Source organism: Alnus glutinosa, chromosome 2 (genome assembly GCF_958979055.1).
Source record: "Alnus glutinosa chromosome 2, dhAlnGlut1.1, whole genome shotgun sequence".
NCBI lineage: Eukaryota > Viridiplantae > Streptophyta > Magnoliopsida > Fagales > Betulaceae > Alnus > Alnus glutinosa.
The window spans coordinates 3359562-3376290 of NC_084887.1; the positions used below are offsets into that span (position 1 = coordinate 3359562).

General features: G+C 38.9%; 1 long non-coding RNA gene across 1 annotated transcript; it reads right to left on the minus strand.

Annotated features, from left to right (window-relative positions):
• Positions 1-5678: 5678 nt before the first annotated feature.
• On the minus strand, positions 5679-6116 carry LOC133860185 (uncharacterized). Its single transcript, XR_009898891.1, has 3 exons — positions 6103-6116; positions 5884-5976; positions 5679-5774 (listed from the first exon to the last, which is right to left on the minus strand). It is a non-coding gene; the product is annotated as an uncharacterized LOC133860185 (long non-coding RNA).
• Between the last annotated feature and the right edge of the window lie 10613 nt (positions 6117-16729).

Genomic DNA, 16729 nt, shown 5'->3' on the forward strand with positions numbered 1-16729 from the left:
ATTAGCAGCAACATTACATTTCTACCGGATGAAATCATGTTGTCTGCTTGTTTGTTGACGATGCTGGGTGGCTTTCTGATCGACAGAAATCTGAATGACTTTCAAATGGTCTCCGCGCATGCACCGTATATATAGTAGTGGTGATCGATAACTGAAAAACTGAAAAAGACCGTAAAGTTTAAAATAGAAAGTCAAAATTATTTACATTTGCTAATTTAATACATATCACAATAACAAATATGTTATTTTAAGCGTTTCTGTTGTAATCCTAGTGAGAATTATATATATTGTGGTGAAAATTATTGGCGAATTAAAGAGTACCGTAAAGTTAAAAAAAGAAAAATTGAAGAAGTCAATGTACGGAATACTATTTGAAGGAAAAATATGTATTGAAAGAATCAACCTAGTGATCATGAATGCCTAGTTTACTTGCTGAAAAAATGGTGTTTAATTATAAGTTAAATTAGATTTACATTGCTAATTTAATACATATCCCAATAATAAATATGTTATTTTAACCGTTTTTGTTGTAATATGAAAACGACCCGCGAATTTGCCAAGAATCTAACACAAATATAACGGATTAGTATTTTTTATATTTGATTTCGGGTCAATCCAAATTAAATCGTTTAATAAACCAATCAATCCCGGGTCAACTTGCTTAACCTATGGGTGACCCGTATAATTATGAAGGTATTCATAAAGGGAATACCTTCAATAAGGATGGGCTGTAAATCTCTCACTTTACAGTAACCGATTATAAGTCGACAAATCATCAAAAACCAAAAAATACAATAAACATGAAAACACCAAATCTTTTAAAACAAATTAAAGAATGACGACAAATCGCTGGAAGCCTCCGCCGGACTGACTCTTTAAGCAGTTTTCCTGTTTCGGAATCCCATATACGAACCACAACATCTTTTCCAGTGCTTATGATGGTCCTATTCAAAGGACCCCAAACCAAACGCTGGGGTTGTGGTCCTTCCTGCACGAGAATAGGAGGTCCCCATCCCGGTTGTACTTCAAGAATGTCAACGGCCTTTCATCAAAATCGGCCTCATCTTTCACTCAGAATTCCAAAGAGAAGAATTGAATCAAAAAAAAAAAATAAAATCCAAAGAGGAGAAAACAGCGTAACTGTAATAAGAATTAGGGTTTTTGAAGACTTAAAAAATGATATGGTGTTTTCATGTCTAATGTTTAGTATGTGTTTAAATGATGTGTTAATATCTCATAGGAGGCTGTAAAAGTTGAGTTTTATAGTTCATCCTTATAAAAGGGGCTCTCAATTATAAATATATAAATATATATTGTCAAAATCAATATTTTCAATTATTGTAAATTTATTTTTTTTTTTAAAAAAAAAAAAACCTAAACATAAACCTAAAAGTAATGTAAGCGACTATTACTATTATTAAGTAAGTGTGACAGTTCGTGTTTGTGTGTCAGATTCGGATCGTGCTGAAATATGTGTATAAAATTGTATAGGTCAACCCTAACCTAATCAATTTAATTAAATGGGTTAAACTCCTCAACCCTAACCGGCCTTCTAATTTTGTATTGGGTTTGTGTCGAGTTCAAATGTCATATCAAAAATTATATGACATTATGTTCATATTGGGTTCGAAGGTCATGTTAACAATTGAATCAATTACAACCTATTCACGCGTAACTATTATTCTTTAGTTTACCCAATGTTATGTGTTGGTGTTTGGGTGTCTGAAGACGGTTGAATGAAATGTCTAAAATAAGAGAGTCAAAGCAAACGGGAAAGAAGTGGCAATTAGATTTCCAATGCTTATGAATGCAATATAAAATATACATGGAGGTTAGTCGGCTCAAATTCACGTGTAATGTTATAAGGAGGACTCATAGATTCTTGAAGTCCTCCTAAAATGATATGGTTTTTGAATTCACTGTTTGATGTTTGATAAATCACTATTAAATTTTGACCTAATAATAACTTTAAAAGCTACATTAATTTTGGTAGAACTCAAAGAAGACATGAACCCTCCTTATAGCATTACTGCAAACCCACTGCTATAGTGTGTAATTCCAGGATACGCTTCGGCTTACAAGGAAGGCTCAGTTCACAAGTAATGGGTCTAGTTTTGAGTAATGAGTCTAGTGGCAGTTATTAAAGAATTTATTATTTCTTTTAGGGAAAAATGCAAAATCAGTCTCTGTGGTTGACTTAATTTATAAAGAACTTTATGTAATATAAAAATTTATTGAGAAGTCCTTGTGGTAGGCGAAATTGACAAATTAATCATTAAAGTCAAGTTTTGTTCACTACTTGACAAAAATCGTTACGTTGCCACGTCAGACCCAATAAAAATGTTACACATGTCACTCTCAATAAAAAAAATATATTAATCTATTAAAAATTTAAAACTTAAAATATTATTTTTTTAAAAAAAGGGGGAGGGGAGGGTTTAGGGGTTGGCTGCGCGCCACCCTAGAGCAGGCTAGGGGTGGCTCGAAGCCCACCCCACTCCGAGGTGGCCCGCGAGCTACCCCAAATGGGGCAGGGGTAGTGCGTAAGCCACCCTTGATGGGGCTAGAGGTGGTGCGCGGCCACCCTCGACCCATAAGGGTGGTGGGGAGCCACCCAGAGGTGGCAGGCGTCACCTCTGAAGGTGGCTCACAGGCTACCCCCTCCCCAAACCCAAACTCTAATTTTTTTTCAAATTTTTTTTTTTAAAAAAAAAATTGAAGTTTTTAATTTTTAATATATTAATATTTTCTTATTAAGAATGACACATGTCTTGTTTTTATTGGGCGTGAGTGGCAACCTAACTGTTTCTGTCAAGGTAGTGGACGAAAATTGACTTCAATGAGTAATTTGTCAATTTCGCCTACCACGGGAAGCTCTCAGTTAATTTTTTTATACCATATGAAGTGATTTATAAATTAAGCCAACCACATAGACCAATTTAAAATTTTTCCCTTTTTTTTTTTTTTTTTAGACATGTCCACACAAGAGGGAGAATGAGAAATTCAAACTAGTGACCTGATGCGCGGTCTCCAATCGATTGAGCTACTTATTGGAGATAAATTTTTTCCTTTCTTTTATTTCCTTTTGTCTCCGCATTCTAGAATAGCAAAAGGAGTAGTGTTATACGGCTCATGTTCTTCTCACTATAGTCCGACTTTCCCACCCACATGGCACTCTTTATTAAAAAAAAAATAAAAAATCTCAACTTCTTCTACCTGCATCCCTCCACTTTTTCCACTTTCTAATGCCAGTGGCTCTCGTCAGACTTATCCACGCTCCCTTCCACAACTTTCTCGAGGCAGGAAGAGCAAACCCCACCCAGCACCAGTACGGCAGATCAATCCCGACCTCCTTGGCCTGGTCCAGAATGTACACGTCATTTGGGCAAACAAACTCTTGTAGCCCTCCAGGGGTAATGAGCTTGATCTTGTGGACAGCCATGGCGGTTATCCGCCCTCCATGGCGGTTATATATATAAAGAGTGCCACGTGGGTGGGAGAGTCGGACTATATAGTGAGAAGAAAGTGATCTGTATAAAACTACTCATTAGATTGAATCATGGGTTGCACGAGCAATGCTACATTTCATTCTTGTGTTCTTTAAAATTGATGTAACTCTAAAATTTATTATTGAATTTATAATAGACCACTATTAAATTTTGATTTAGTTGTGATTTTAAGAGTCACATTAATTTTGAAATAACATAAAAGTGATATGTAGTATTACTCGAGTTGCACTGTTAATTGCAGTAGTGGGTTAATAGTTTGTATCCTCTCAAATTATTTCTCAAATTATAAAATCTTAGCCGTCCTTTGCATTTAATAGTCCAAAATATTTTCCGTTTTCAAAAATTAGCACGCCCATTTTGGCTTTAAGCCAAAACTCAAACGCCGTTCCTTTCGGCGCGCCAAACCACACCCCGCCCTCTAAATCAGGAGGGATTGGCTCTTGAAATGCCAAATTGTTATTTTTATTTACATATTTCGGTCATAACACCCGAATAAATCCACTACTATTAACCCTCTATTTTATATCTTACATAAAACTGCACAGTCCAAAACTGAGTGCCATTGAGACAATTTTATCCAGCTTTTAACACGTACAAACCGACTCTTTTTCATTTCATTTGATATAGAGAGAATCATTTTCCCATATACAAGGCCTAAGAAATCTCTCTGTGTCTAAACAACAAGTTTCGTCAAATGAGAAATGTAAACAAAAACTTGGGCTTCGAGTACCGATTGATTTTAGATGTTGTACACTACAAAAAACATGGTTTTTTGCCACTTGCAGTTCGCCACGTGTGCAAGTGGCAACGTAAATATACGTGGCGGATCAATGTGGCACTAACTGCACAGTTGGCCGCGCGTATTAATGTACACGCGGCCAACAGTTGGCCGCGTGTATTATTGTAGTTGGCCGCGTGTAATATTGTACACGCGGCCATCTGTTGGCCGCGTGTACATTAATACACGCGACCATCTGTTGGCCGCGTGTACATTAATACACGCGGCCAACTGTCCGCAGTATAAAATATATATATATATATATATATATTATATATTCTTTTTATATATTATTTTATATATATATATTTTTTACTAAAATTCTCCAAATTTATTTCATCCAAAAATATCACAAAATCAAATTGTACTAATTAATCAAAACAACAATATTTAAAAATTCGAATACCATGTACTAATAAACATATTCATTACTAACAATAACTACTTACACAACAATATCAACAAATTTTTAAATCTTGATTTAATAAAGTTATTCGTGACTAACAAAAAAAATATATATACAAAATATCTACAAATCTGGAGGACGTCGCTGCGGATCACGAGGTGCAGTCCCGGGCGTGACCTCGCCAACTGTCGATTGTCCCGCAAGAGATGGTGTAACGGGCGATGGAGTCCCGAAAGGGGATTGTTGGCTCAGCAATTGTCCAGAAGGCGACAACGAACCAACCGTTGTCGCATTACCTGCAAGTAATAAAAATAATTAACCTACATAATATTATATGCAAATTTAAACAAATAATGAGAACAAATTAAAAATAAACCTAAATGTATACTTAATATGAACCATACCTGCAGGCGCACTACTAACAGATGACGTACTACCTACGTGTGCGGGTGAAGACTGCTGAGCACCAGGGCATACGAACGATAATCCTGTAGAAGACATGAAGGCCTCAAAATGTCGAATGCGCTGCTCCATAGCATCAAAATGTCGCATGCGCTGCTCCATAGCATCAAACTGTCGTATGCGCTGCTCCATGCTGTCAGCCCGCTCTCTCTCGGCCTGCACTATGCCCTCCAACTCCGCAATTTTATGAGCAGCCCAATCCTGAGACGTGCCCTCGGCCGGTCCCCCCCGTGTGCGGTCCCTATACGAGAAACAAGTCCTGCGAACAGGAGTAACGTTCGGCCCAACCTGCCGAACCCTACCCGCATACTCGGGTCGCCCAACCGCTTGCTCGTACGCGTCGCCAGGTGCCCAACGCACCGTATCTGATGAGACGGGGTCCGAGGCAGCAGGATCAGTGGACAAACTCTGTGTCATCCGCTCATGTACGTCGTCAACATGCAAAACACTGGTAATTAATAAATACTTTATCACACGCATAACTAATAATAATCGATAACATTTAACAGTAGCATACACATAGGTCCCGTGTCCGCTCGTTCAGGTAAGTGCCGTCTTTCCTTGTGTGCGTCTTCACAAACGACTCGGCGCGAGTGGGGGGCGTGCCAGATATAGATGCCTGTCGCCATATAGTATAAATATATAACAAACATTGGATATTCATTTAATGTTAAGAAATAACAATTATGTCCAAATAAGAATTAGGGTTTTTACATATTGTTCCATACCTCATCGTGATTAAATCTGGCATAACTTTTGGACCCCAGACTATGGGGGATGTCATTCTGCTCCCGCAGCCGCTTCATTCGTTCAGACCTCTCCTTTACATTGAACATTTGCAAAAAAATTTAAGAATTGATACACTTAATTACTTATGTGCTATGATTGAATGAACTGTTTATTAAAAAAACACAACATTTTAGTAATACATTGAAAGACCTACATACCACATTTATTTTTGTACACCACTCGTGCAGTACGTCCTCCACATCCGTTCGGTCATACTTATCAAAAAACGTATCTGGCATTCTCGCACGTATTGTCAATGGCGTGTCACCGTCTCGAATATTTAGCTGGGTCCTCAACTTCGACTTTCACGAACGGTGCTTACGGCCCATATCACCCCAGAATTCATTCTGTGCCAGGCGCTGGTCGACGGATACGGGTACATAAAATTCTTGCTGCACATTCAATCTAATAATTAATTTTAGCAGTTCAATAAAAAAATCATCTTAACTTTAATTTCACAAAATACATATATTAGTTTCATACACATACCATTATGGCATCCCACATCGCCTGCTTAATCTGTTTATCTACCTTCGCCCATTTGTCCCGCAAGTGAATGTGGGACCCGCTCCGTAACATCTTGCCCGCAGCCCGTCTATAACGATTGCATGCTCGTCCCACGGGTTGTGTTGCAGCATTGTACTGCAACACAACTTTCTACCCCTCGGGAGCACCCAATTTCTCTCCGGGTCCTTAATTACCTCAAAATAGATGCTCCCGTCTGGGTTATACCCTAGTCAATAAATATAAAACGTTAATATAGTAACACTAAATAACTTAATTATATTAATAAATTAAGAATTCAATTTAAATATTATACGAACTTACTAAATTAAGATATAATGATGTATAAAAATGTACTTACCCATCAGCCGAATATGGTCGAATGCTATGTGCTCGGTCGCTGGGTCACCAGCATGCTCCTCGCCTAACTCATCCTCTGGGTGATGCTCATCATCATGATCGTCATCCGAAGGCATATCCTGGGGGACATCATGGGCTAACTGATCAAGACCCAACATCACATCGTCCCCCTCGCGGGGCAGCTGGCTCTCCCCCACATCTGGGTCCTGACTCTCCCCAGGAAGCGGCAACTGGCTCTGTCCATAAACAGGCATCTGGCTCTCCCCAGGTGCCGGGCCCTGGCCCCCCGCCGGTGCCGACAGCTGTCCCGACTGCATACCCGGCATAGGCATCCCCCCCCGCTGTGGCAACGGAAATCTGTTATCCTGATTCTCACTATCAGGGTTGATTGGCATAGGTGGTGTAAGGGGGTGTGGATAGTACAATGGAAATCTGCTCAGATCATGAAACTCTGGCGCCCACCATCGATCAATATGACCCGGTGAGGTCAGCCCCAACTGCGAGAACGTCGTGTATGGAGAAGGAGAATATCCAGCTGAGCTCGTCTGGCCGGGATCTGACCTGCTCATCCCCGCCGTACCCGGGGGCAATGGTCTGTAAAAGGCATCCGGGCCGTGTGGCCACGGTGTGGTATGTAGTGCCGCTGACATCGCCGGTGTGGACGTAGGTGGGTATAGAGAAGGAGAATATTCAGCTATGCTCGTCTGCCCGGGATCTGACCTGCTCATCCCCGCCGTACCCGGGGGCAATGGTCTGTAAAAGGCATCAGGGCCGTGTGGCCATGGTGTGGTATGTAGTGCCGCTGACATCGCCGGTGTGGATGTAGTCGTGCAAGGCGCGGGTAGGCGTGGTGCACGATGTGCGCAAGTAGGGGGTCTCTGGTCCATCAAAACCTGCGAACAAATGTGAGACAAAATATTTGAAATTCGTTTTAATTTTAATATTACAAAAGAATATGCATAATATACAATGAGCTCTATGCAAACTAAGAAAGTACTTCGAGTTTAAAGAAATTGTACCAATAATAAATATAGCAATCATTGTATAACAGGAGCTTCAATCGGATCAATGTCGGGCCTGTCGTGATCGAATTCATCATTCATATCATGCAGGTCATCCGTGGGTAATATGATCGGTACACACTCGTGATATGCATTATCTGCATCACTACTCCCTTCCCCCTGACCAACATCGTACACGTTGCGCGGTTTAGTCCTCACGGCACAAACCCAGTTTGGGTTCCTTTCATCCTCGACATAAAACACTTGGTCTACCTGAGATGTAAGCGCGTAAGGCTCGTCAGTAAGCAGTTCTCCCCTGTGGACGAGGTGAGTGAAGTTGACAAACGCTAGACCATAATGGTCGACTCTAAATCCTCTGTCCATCGTGGGGTCCGCCCAATTGCACTTAAATAGGACGTACGTAGTCCTATCGTAGTACTCGACTTCAACCACATCGGTTAACTGCCCGTAGTAGGTTTTGCCTTCAACGGTTGGCACACATACGCCGCTGTTCTGAGTCCTCCTTCCCACATCATGGGCTAGCGTGCGGAACAGTTTCCCGTTTACCACGTACCTGTTATACTTCACTGCTGTCTCCTTCAACCCTCTACTGCGCATAACCAATTGCAGCCCCAATTCCTCCCTACCTTGATCGTCAAGGCCATCAACCTATGTTATCATTTCATATATTAAAAGAATACATCGGTTAATACCGGCATATTGTCGAACCCTATCTTAAATTGACACTGAAAATAGGTAAATACTATATACGAAAATACCACTATTTCCTTACATATGAGCGGTACCACTCGCAGAACTGCTCGTGATGTTGGGCTTCAATCAGAGCGTCTGTGATGCGACCCCTAACGCATGATCGCCTAATAGCGTCTTTGTGCATCCTACATTTAGCGGATATAATTAAAAAACTAGTTATTATCAATTATATCATTTGAATTCGGTTCAATATGTAAACACTACTTACATCCGCAAATTGAGAAACTCTTCAGAGTTGAACACAATATAACGATGAATCTGATGCATCGTCAACCGGTTCAAACTAACTCGCGTTCCCGCCCCCTTGGAACCATCAGGGTTTCTCAAAGGTCTGTTGTGGAAGGTTGGTGCATTTTCTAGATATCTCGAACAGAACGTTACTAGTTCGGTCGCTATGTAACCTTCCGCAATGCACCCCTCAGGAGCCGCTTTGTTGCGCACATTCGACTTGAAACCTCCAAGACTCCTGGTGCACACACAAACATTAATGGCTTGTCCCCGTTTAATGCCACGAGTGACATGAAAAATAAAAAATAAAATAAAATATATATATATATATATATATATATATATATATTCTGCTGTATTTTACCTCTTTGCCGGGTACATTCACCTATATTGCACGGGTCCGCCGAGTCTACACTCGCGCACAAGATGCACGACCAAGTGGACCATGCTAGTAAAAAACCCAGGAGGAAATACCTGTTCCAGCTTGCACAGTGTGATACAGACGTCACCCTGTAGTCGGTCCATCTCAGCTTGGGTTAGCTTGGTTGAGCATATGCCTCTGAAAAATGCTGACATCTCAACTATAGGTCTGACCACTTTGTCTGGCAATGACTGACGCAATACAATTGGTAGAAGCTGCTGCATCAGTATGTGGCTGTCATGACTTTTTAACCCTGAAATTGTACGGTCCTTCATCCGAACACACCGTGAAATGTTAGACGCATATCCGTCTGGAACTCTCACATTTCGAAGCACCTTTAAAAAGCTTTCTTTATCCTCCCTGGACATCGTGTGACAAGCCGCGGGTATAAATGTTTTACCATTTGCGGCGGTGAACGGATGCAATTTAGGTCTCAACCCCATCTCCTGCAAATCCAACCGAGCTGCCAAGTTGTCCTTCGTTTTCCCTTTGATGTCCAAAATAGTGCCAAGTATATTGTCCATGACATTTTTCTCTATGTGCATGACATCAAGATTGTGTCTAAGTAAATTGTCCTTCCAGTACGGCAATCTGAAGAAAATACTTTTCTTCTTCCACACAACATCATCAGCACCCCGTGCACCCGTCTTCCGCTTCTTCCGTCTCGTCTTACCCGCGGTCTCATCCCCAAACGCAACTCCGTCCAACTGTTGGAGGATCTCGACCCCGCAAGGCACATCAGGAGCACATTCTAACTCCTCAGTCCCATCAAACGTTCTTCTGTTCAGCCGCCACAGATGTTCGGTTGGCAAGTACCTCCTGTGTCCCATGTAACAAAATTTACAACCGTTCTTCAGATGTTTAGAACGTGTCGAATGCATGCAACAAGGACATGCCTTCACACCTTTGTTAGGCCAACCGGATAAATCTACATACGCCGGGAAGTCGTTTATTGTCCACATCAACTGAGCACGCATATTGAAATTCTCCATCTTCGCAGCATCTAGTGTTCGTACCCCTACATCCCACAGCTCCAACAGCTCATCAATCAGTGGCTGAAGGTAGACGTCGATATCCATACCAGGTGAGCTCGGTCCGGGGATAACCAGTGACAGGATGAACGACGTCTGTTTCATGCACATCCAAGGAGGCAAATTGTACGGTACAAGCAATACGGGCCATGTGCTGTGGGATGTACTCATGTTCCCAAATGGATTGAATCCATCTGCTGTCAGTCCAAGCCGCACGTTCCTACTGTCAGCCATAAAATCCGGATGTAGAGAGTCGAACGATCTCCATGCCTCACCGTCCGTGGGGTGCCTCAATACGCCGTTCCTAGTGCGGCCATCTGCATGCCATCTCATATTGTGCGCCGTGTGCTCCGACATGAATAACCTCTGTAACCGTGGGATGAGTGGAAACCATCTCAACACCTTCACTGGACGTTTTTTCCTCGACGATATTACCTCACCATCCTGATCGAAATGTATATCAGCCATCCACTTAGATTCTCCACATACTGTGCAGGTATCTAGATCTTTATTGTCTTTCCAGAATAGCATACAGTCATTACGGCACGCCGGAATCTTCTCATACCCGAGACCCATGGAACTGAGGAATTTCTTCGCCTCGTACGTATTCACCGGCAATGCCTCATCGCAAGGAGGCAATAACTGACTGACAAGCTCAAGAATATCAGAAAAAATCTTGTTACTAATACCTCCAATGCACTTCAAGTTGTAGAAATGTACAGTAGCACTCAATTTACTGTGCTTTGTCCCGGGGTGAAGTGGCTTGTCGGCAGTCTTCAACAACTCAAGGTACTTCAATGTGTCCCTTGCAGAGGTTCCTTCATTTACTTCTCCAGGCTGGCCAACATGATCGGTATCTGATGCATCGTGCACGCCGAAGGCGTCATGCAACATGGCGTGCATGTCACCACCTTGTTCCAGGTCTCCGCCTTGTTCTGTGACTTCTACATGTTCAATGCCACATGCAGCCATATCTGTGACACTGGGATGGTCGTGACCCCGAACAGGAACAGCAGGGTTTAGGGTTGTCTCACCGTGCATATACCAGAAATCGTATCCCGTGCACATTCCCTTCCCCCCTGTCAGGTGGGCAAGAACGTAATCTGGGGGGTGCCGCTGGTTATTCCGACAGTACTTACATGGGCAGTAAATTTTGCCATCAACAGACCTACAGTTACGAACGGCGAATGCCACGAACGCTCTACACCCGTCGTTATACTGTGTCGTACCTCTAGGTGCTGACATCCACGACTTGTCCATATTCCTCTGTACGAGAGTTAACAGTCTGAAACGAAATATGTTATTTGATTACAGCAAATAAAGTGCTTGTTTGTTTAATGTTTGTTTTAAACAGTTAACTCAAAGTATCATTTTTTCATACTTTTTTTAGGGGTTAGGGTTTTTTCTTTTTAGGTTTTAAGGTTAGGGTTTAGGTTTTTAAGGGTTTAGTTTTTAGGATTAGGGTTTAGGGTTTAGGTAAAAATATTTGTAGGGTTTAGGGTTTTTTAGGGTGTAGGGTTTTAGGGTTTAGGGTTTAACTAAAATAAAATAGTAAAAAAAAAAAAAAATAGAGAGATCTCGAACCTTTTTCTTTTATATTTTTTAATATTCTTCTTTCTTTTTTTAGGGTTTAGGGTTTTGTTATTTTTATTTTTAGGGTTTATGGTTTTAGGTTTTTAGGGTTTAGTTTTTAGGGTTTGGGTTTAAAGGTTAGGGCTTAGGTTGTTAGGGTTTAGTTTTTAGGGTTAGGGTTAAAAAGGTTAGAGTTTAGGTTTTAAGGGTTTAGTTTTTAGGGTTAGGGTTTTAAGGGTTTAGTTTTTAAGGTTAGGGTTTAGGTTTTTAGGGTTTAGTTTTTAGGGTTTAGTTTTTAGGGTTTCGGTTTTAAGGGTTTAGTTTTTAAGGTTAGGGTTTAGGTTTAGGGTTTAGGGTTTAGTTTTTAAGGTTAGGGTTTAGGTTTAGGGTTTAGGGTTTAGGGTTTAGGGTTTAGTTTTTAAGGTTAGGGTTTAGGTTTTTAAGGGTTTAGTTTTTAGGGTTAGGGTTTAGGGTTTAGGTAAATATATTTGTAGGGTTTAGGGTTTTTTAGGGTGTAGGGTTTTAGGGTTTAGGGTTTAACTAAAATAAAATAGTAAAAAAAAATAAAAAAAAATAGAGAGATCTCGAACCTTTTTCTTTTATATTTTTTAATATTCTTCTTTCTTTTTTTAGGGTTTAGGGTTTTGTTATTTTTATTTTTAGGGTTTATGGTTTTAGGTTTTTAGGGTTTAGTTTTTAGGGTTTGGGTTTAGGTTTAGGGCTTAGGTTGTTAGGGTTTAGTTTTTAGGGTTAGGGTTAAAAAGGTTAGAGTTTAGGTTTTAAGGGTTTAGTTTTTAGGGTTAGGGTTTTAAGGGATTAGTTTTTAAGGTTAGGGTTTAGGTGTTTAGGGTTTAGTTTTTAGGGTTTCGGTTTTAAGGGTTTAGTTTTTAAGGTTAGGGTTTAGGTTTAGGGTTTAGGGTTTAGGGTTTAATTTTTAAGGTTAGGGTTTAGGTTTTTAGGGTTCTAGTTTTTAGGGTATGAGTTTAAAGGTTAGGGCTTAGGTTGTTAGGGTTTAGTTTTTAGGGTTAGGGTTAAAAAGGTTAGGGTTTAGGTTTTAAGGGTTTAGTTTTTAGGGTTTCGGTTTTAAGGGTTTAGTTTTTAAGGTTAGGGTTTAGGTTTAGGGTTTAGGGTTTAGGGTTTAGTTTTTAAGGTTAGGGTTTAGGTTTTTAGGGTTTAGTTTTTAGGGTTAGGGTTTAGGGTTTAGGTAAATATATTTGTAGGGTTTAGGGTTTTAGGTGTTTAGGGTTTAGTTTGTAGGGTTAGGGTTTGGGTTTACCTCACCATAAAAAGTAATTAAAAAAAAGAGATCTCTCCCTTTATTAATTTTTTCTTTTTTAATATTCGTCTTTCTTTATTTATGGTTTAGAGTTTTAAGATTTCTTTTTTTAGGGTTAGGGTTAAAAAGGTTAGGGTTTAGTTTTTAGGGTTAGGGTTTAAAAAGTTAGGGTTTAGGTTTTGAAGGTTTAGTTTTTAGGGTTAGGGTTTTAAGGTTAGGGTTTAGGTTTTAGGGTTTAGGGTTTAGGGTTTAGGGTTTAGGTTGTTAGGGTTTAGTTTTTAGGATTAGGGTTTAGGTTTTGAAGGTTTAGTTTTTAGGGTTAGGGTTAAAAAGGTTAGGGTTTAGGTTTTTAGGGTTAGGGTTTTAAGGTTAGGGTTTAGGGTTTAGGTTTTAGGGTTTTAAGGTTAGGGTTTAGGTTTTTAGGGTTTACGTTTTTACGGTTTAGTTTTTAGGGTTAGGGTTTTAAGGTTAGAGTTTAGGGTTTAGGGTTTAGGTTTTAGGGTTTTAAGGTTAGGATTTAGGTTTTTAGGGTTTAGTTTTTAGGGTTAGGGTTTTAAGGTTAGGGTTTAGGGTTTAACTAAAATAAAAAAGTAACAAAAAAATTTCACTCTTTTGTAGGGTTTAGGGTTTTTAGGGTGAACGGTATTTTGGGCTAGGGTTTAGGGTTTATGGTTTTTGCTTGTTTTTTAGAGTATAAAGCTTAGGGGTTTGGTTTTGAGATTTGATCATAGGGATTTTTATATTGGTTTTGATTTAGGGTTTAGGGTTTATTGTTTACACGTTTGTTATAAATTGAATAATAAAAAGAATTATTATAAATGGTAGATGGTGGCCAAATTTAATTTTCTGTATCTATCCAATAATCGTTGGATACGATCATTTTCTTATAAAATGATAGCGAGTTTACTTTGAAATGTAATTTTTTTTTTTTTGTAAAAAAATTACCTGAGAATGAACTCCGTCCAACTTTTTTTCTTTGTTCTTACAAAACCCAAAAATTGTTGAAATAGTACCGCATAGTTATTTATATTTTATTGGTTTGGATCATTGATTTTATGATGAAGTTAATAAAATAATTACCACAAATGGAAATCCACACACCAATTCGTAGTACAGTAAAACATATTACAAAAAAAAAAAAAAAAAATACCACAACTGTACGAATATTTTTCATGCATAACGACCAACCACATCAAAATACATAAAATTACACAACAATAGATATTCAAACCCAACAAAATTAACAGCATTGCATAGACCATTATTAATTGCTAAATCCAAAATTATTATATGAAACTATTAAAAAAATTAGAAACAGATTTGAAACAAATTAATTTAAATGCACTAAGTTTATTATAGCCAAAATTAAAGAAAAAAAATTAATGGTAAAATTACTCACAAATTTTTTTTTTTGAGTGATTTGTATGCTCCTTAGCCAAAATGTACCTGCATTAAAACATATTAGTCCCAAAATAATATTCACGTACAAGGCAGAGAGAGAGAGAGAGAGAGAGAGAGAGAGAGAGAGGTTTCAGAGAGAGAGAGAGAGTCAGTGAGATGGGTGTAGAGAGAGAGAGGTCCGGACCTACTGTGGTTCGGTTAGAGAGAGAGAGAGCTAGAGAGAGAGAGAGCAAGAGAAAGACAGAGAGATAGAGAGAGAGACAGAGAGAGAGAGAGGGAGATGTAGAGAGAGATAGGACCTGGTTCGGTTAGAGAGAGAGAGAGAGACCTAGAGAGAGAGAGACCTAGAGAGAGACAGAGAGAGAGAGAGAGCTAGAGAGAGAGAGAGCTAGAGAGAGACAGAGAGATAGAGAGAGACAGAGAGAGAGAGGGAGATGTAGAGAGAGATAGGACCTGGTTCGGTTAGAGAGAGAGAGAGAGATAGAGAGAGAGAGAGAGAGAGAGAGAGAGAGAGAGAGAGAGCATGCACCGGAGAGGGAGCTGGCCGGAGAAGACACCGGAGGGCGGTGGTCGGTGGTTGGTGGACGGAGAAGGAGAGAGAGAGAGAGAGAGAGAGAGCCGAGTGAGAGAGAGAGAGGTGAGGGAGAGAAAGTAATTTGTGGATCGCATGGGGTAGCTTCCTCTGGAAGCTACCTTGTTTTTTTTTTTTTTTTTTTTTTAATTAATTGAAAACGAGGCCAGGTGGCGCGCGGGAATTGTCCCGCGCAGGTCACCTGGCCAAAAATTGGCCGCGTGGCTTAATGCCACGCGGCCAATTAGAGACGTGTATAATAATACACGTCTCTATCGGTTTTTTAATTTTTAATTTTTAATTTTTTTTTTAAAAAAAAAAATGAAAATTATATATATATATATATATAAATATATATTTGTATTTGTAAACACAAACCCTAATCCGACCCTAAGTGTATGTAATATATATAGTGTTAACGTTTACGTAGACTCTAACCCATAAAACTAAACCCTAAACGATAACCCTAAAACTAATTCTTAAACCCTAAGTCTCTGTTAAGTTTCATATATATATATAGGTCCTATATATATATAGTGTTAGGGTTTTATTAGATTAGTAGTCCATTAACGTAAATCCTAATTAGAGTTAGGGTTTACTTATAAGTATACCATATATATGTAAAGTACTCAACACGTAAAACGTAAATATACTATAAACATATTGCACGTAGCCCATAACCCCTAACCCTATGTTTATATACTATATATAGTCATAAACCCTAACCCTAAGTGTATGTACTTTGTTATGTTGCATATTATTTTTTTGTTCCTCGCCGTATAATTATGCATATATATATAGCACAAATTTGGGTTATTTATGCATTTAGTACTCTATATAAACATAAACCTTAACACTGAGTGTATATACAACGTTATTATATATATCTATAAACCCAAACCCTAAGTGTATATATATACACTATATATAGCTATACTGTATATAGCTATATAAGTATACTATATATATATATATATATAGCCATAAACACCAATGTTATGGTATATACAAGTAACTATAAAGGTATATAGTTTCGACACGCCGTTTACATGCATGCATGCATATATTATATATATGTATATACATAATATGACAAGATAGATTTGAAATACAAATACAAATACAAATACAAACACAAACACATGCAACCCTAAGTGTATGTACTGTACAAATTGTTAAACCCTAAGTGTATGAACTGTAGAAATTGCTAAACCCTAAGCCATAAAACTAAACCGTAAACTATAAATTAAAACTAAATCCTAACCCTAAGTATATATATATATATATACTATACTAAACCCTGACCATAAAATTGAACCCTAAAACCCATAATCTTAACCCTAATCTTAAGTGTATGTACCATATATATATGTAAGCCATAAACCCTAACCTTAACCCTAATATTAAGTGTATGTACTATATGTAAGCCATAAACCCTAACCTTAACCCTAATATTAAGTGTATGTACTATATGTATAAGCCATAAACCCTAACCCTAACCCTAACCCTAACCCTAACCCTAAATATATATACTATATATATAGTGATAAACCCTAACTCTAGGATCAAATGATAGTTCGACCAAGTTTTGAACATTGAACTAGATCAAATGATAGAGGCATGCAATTTTATACTTGTGCGTATGC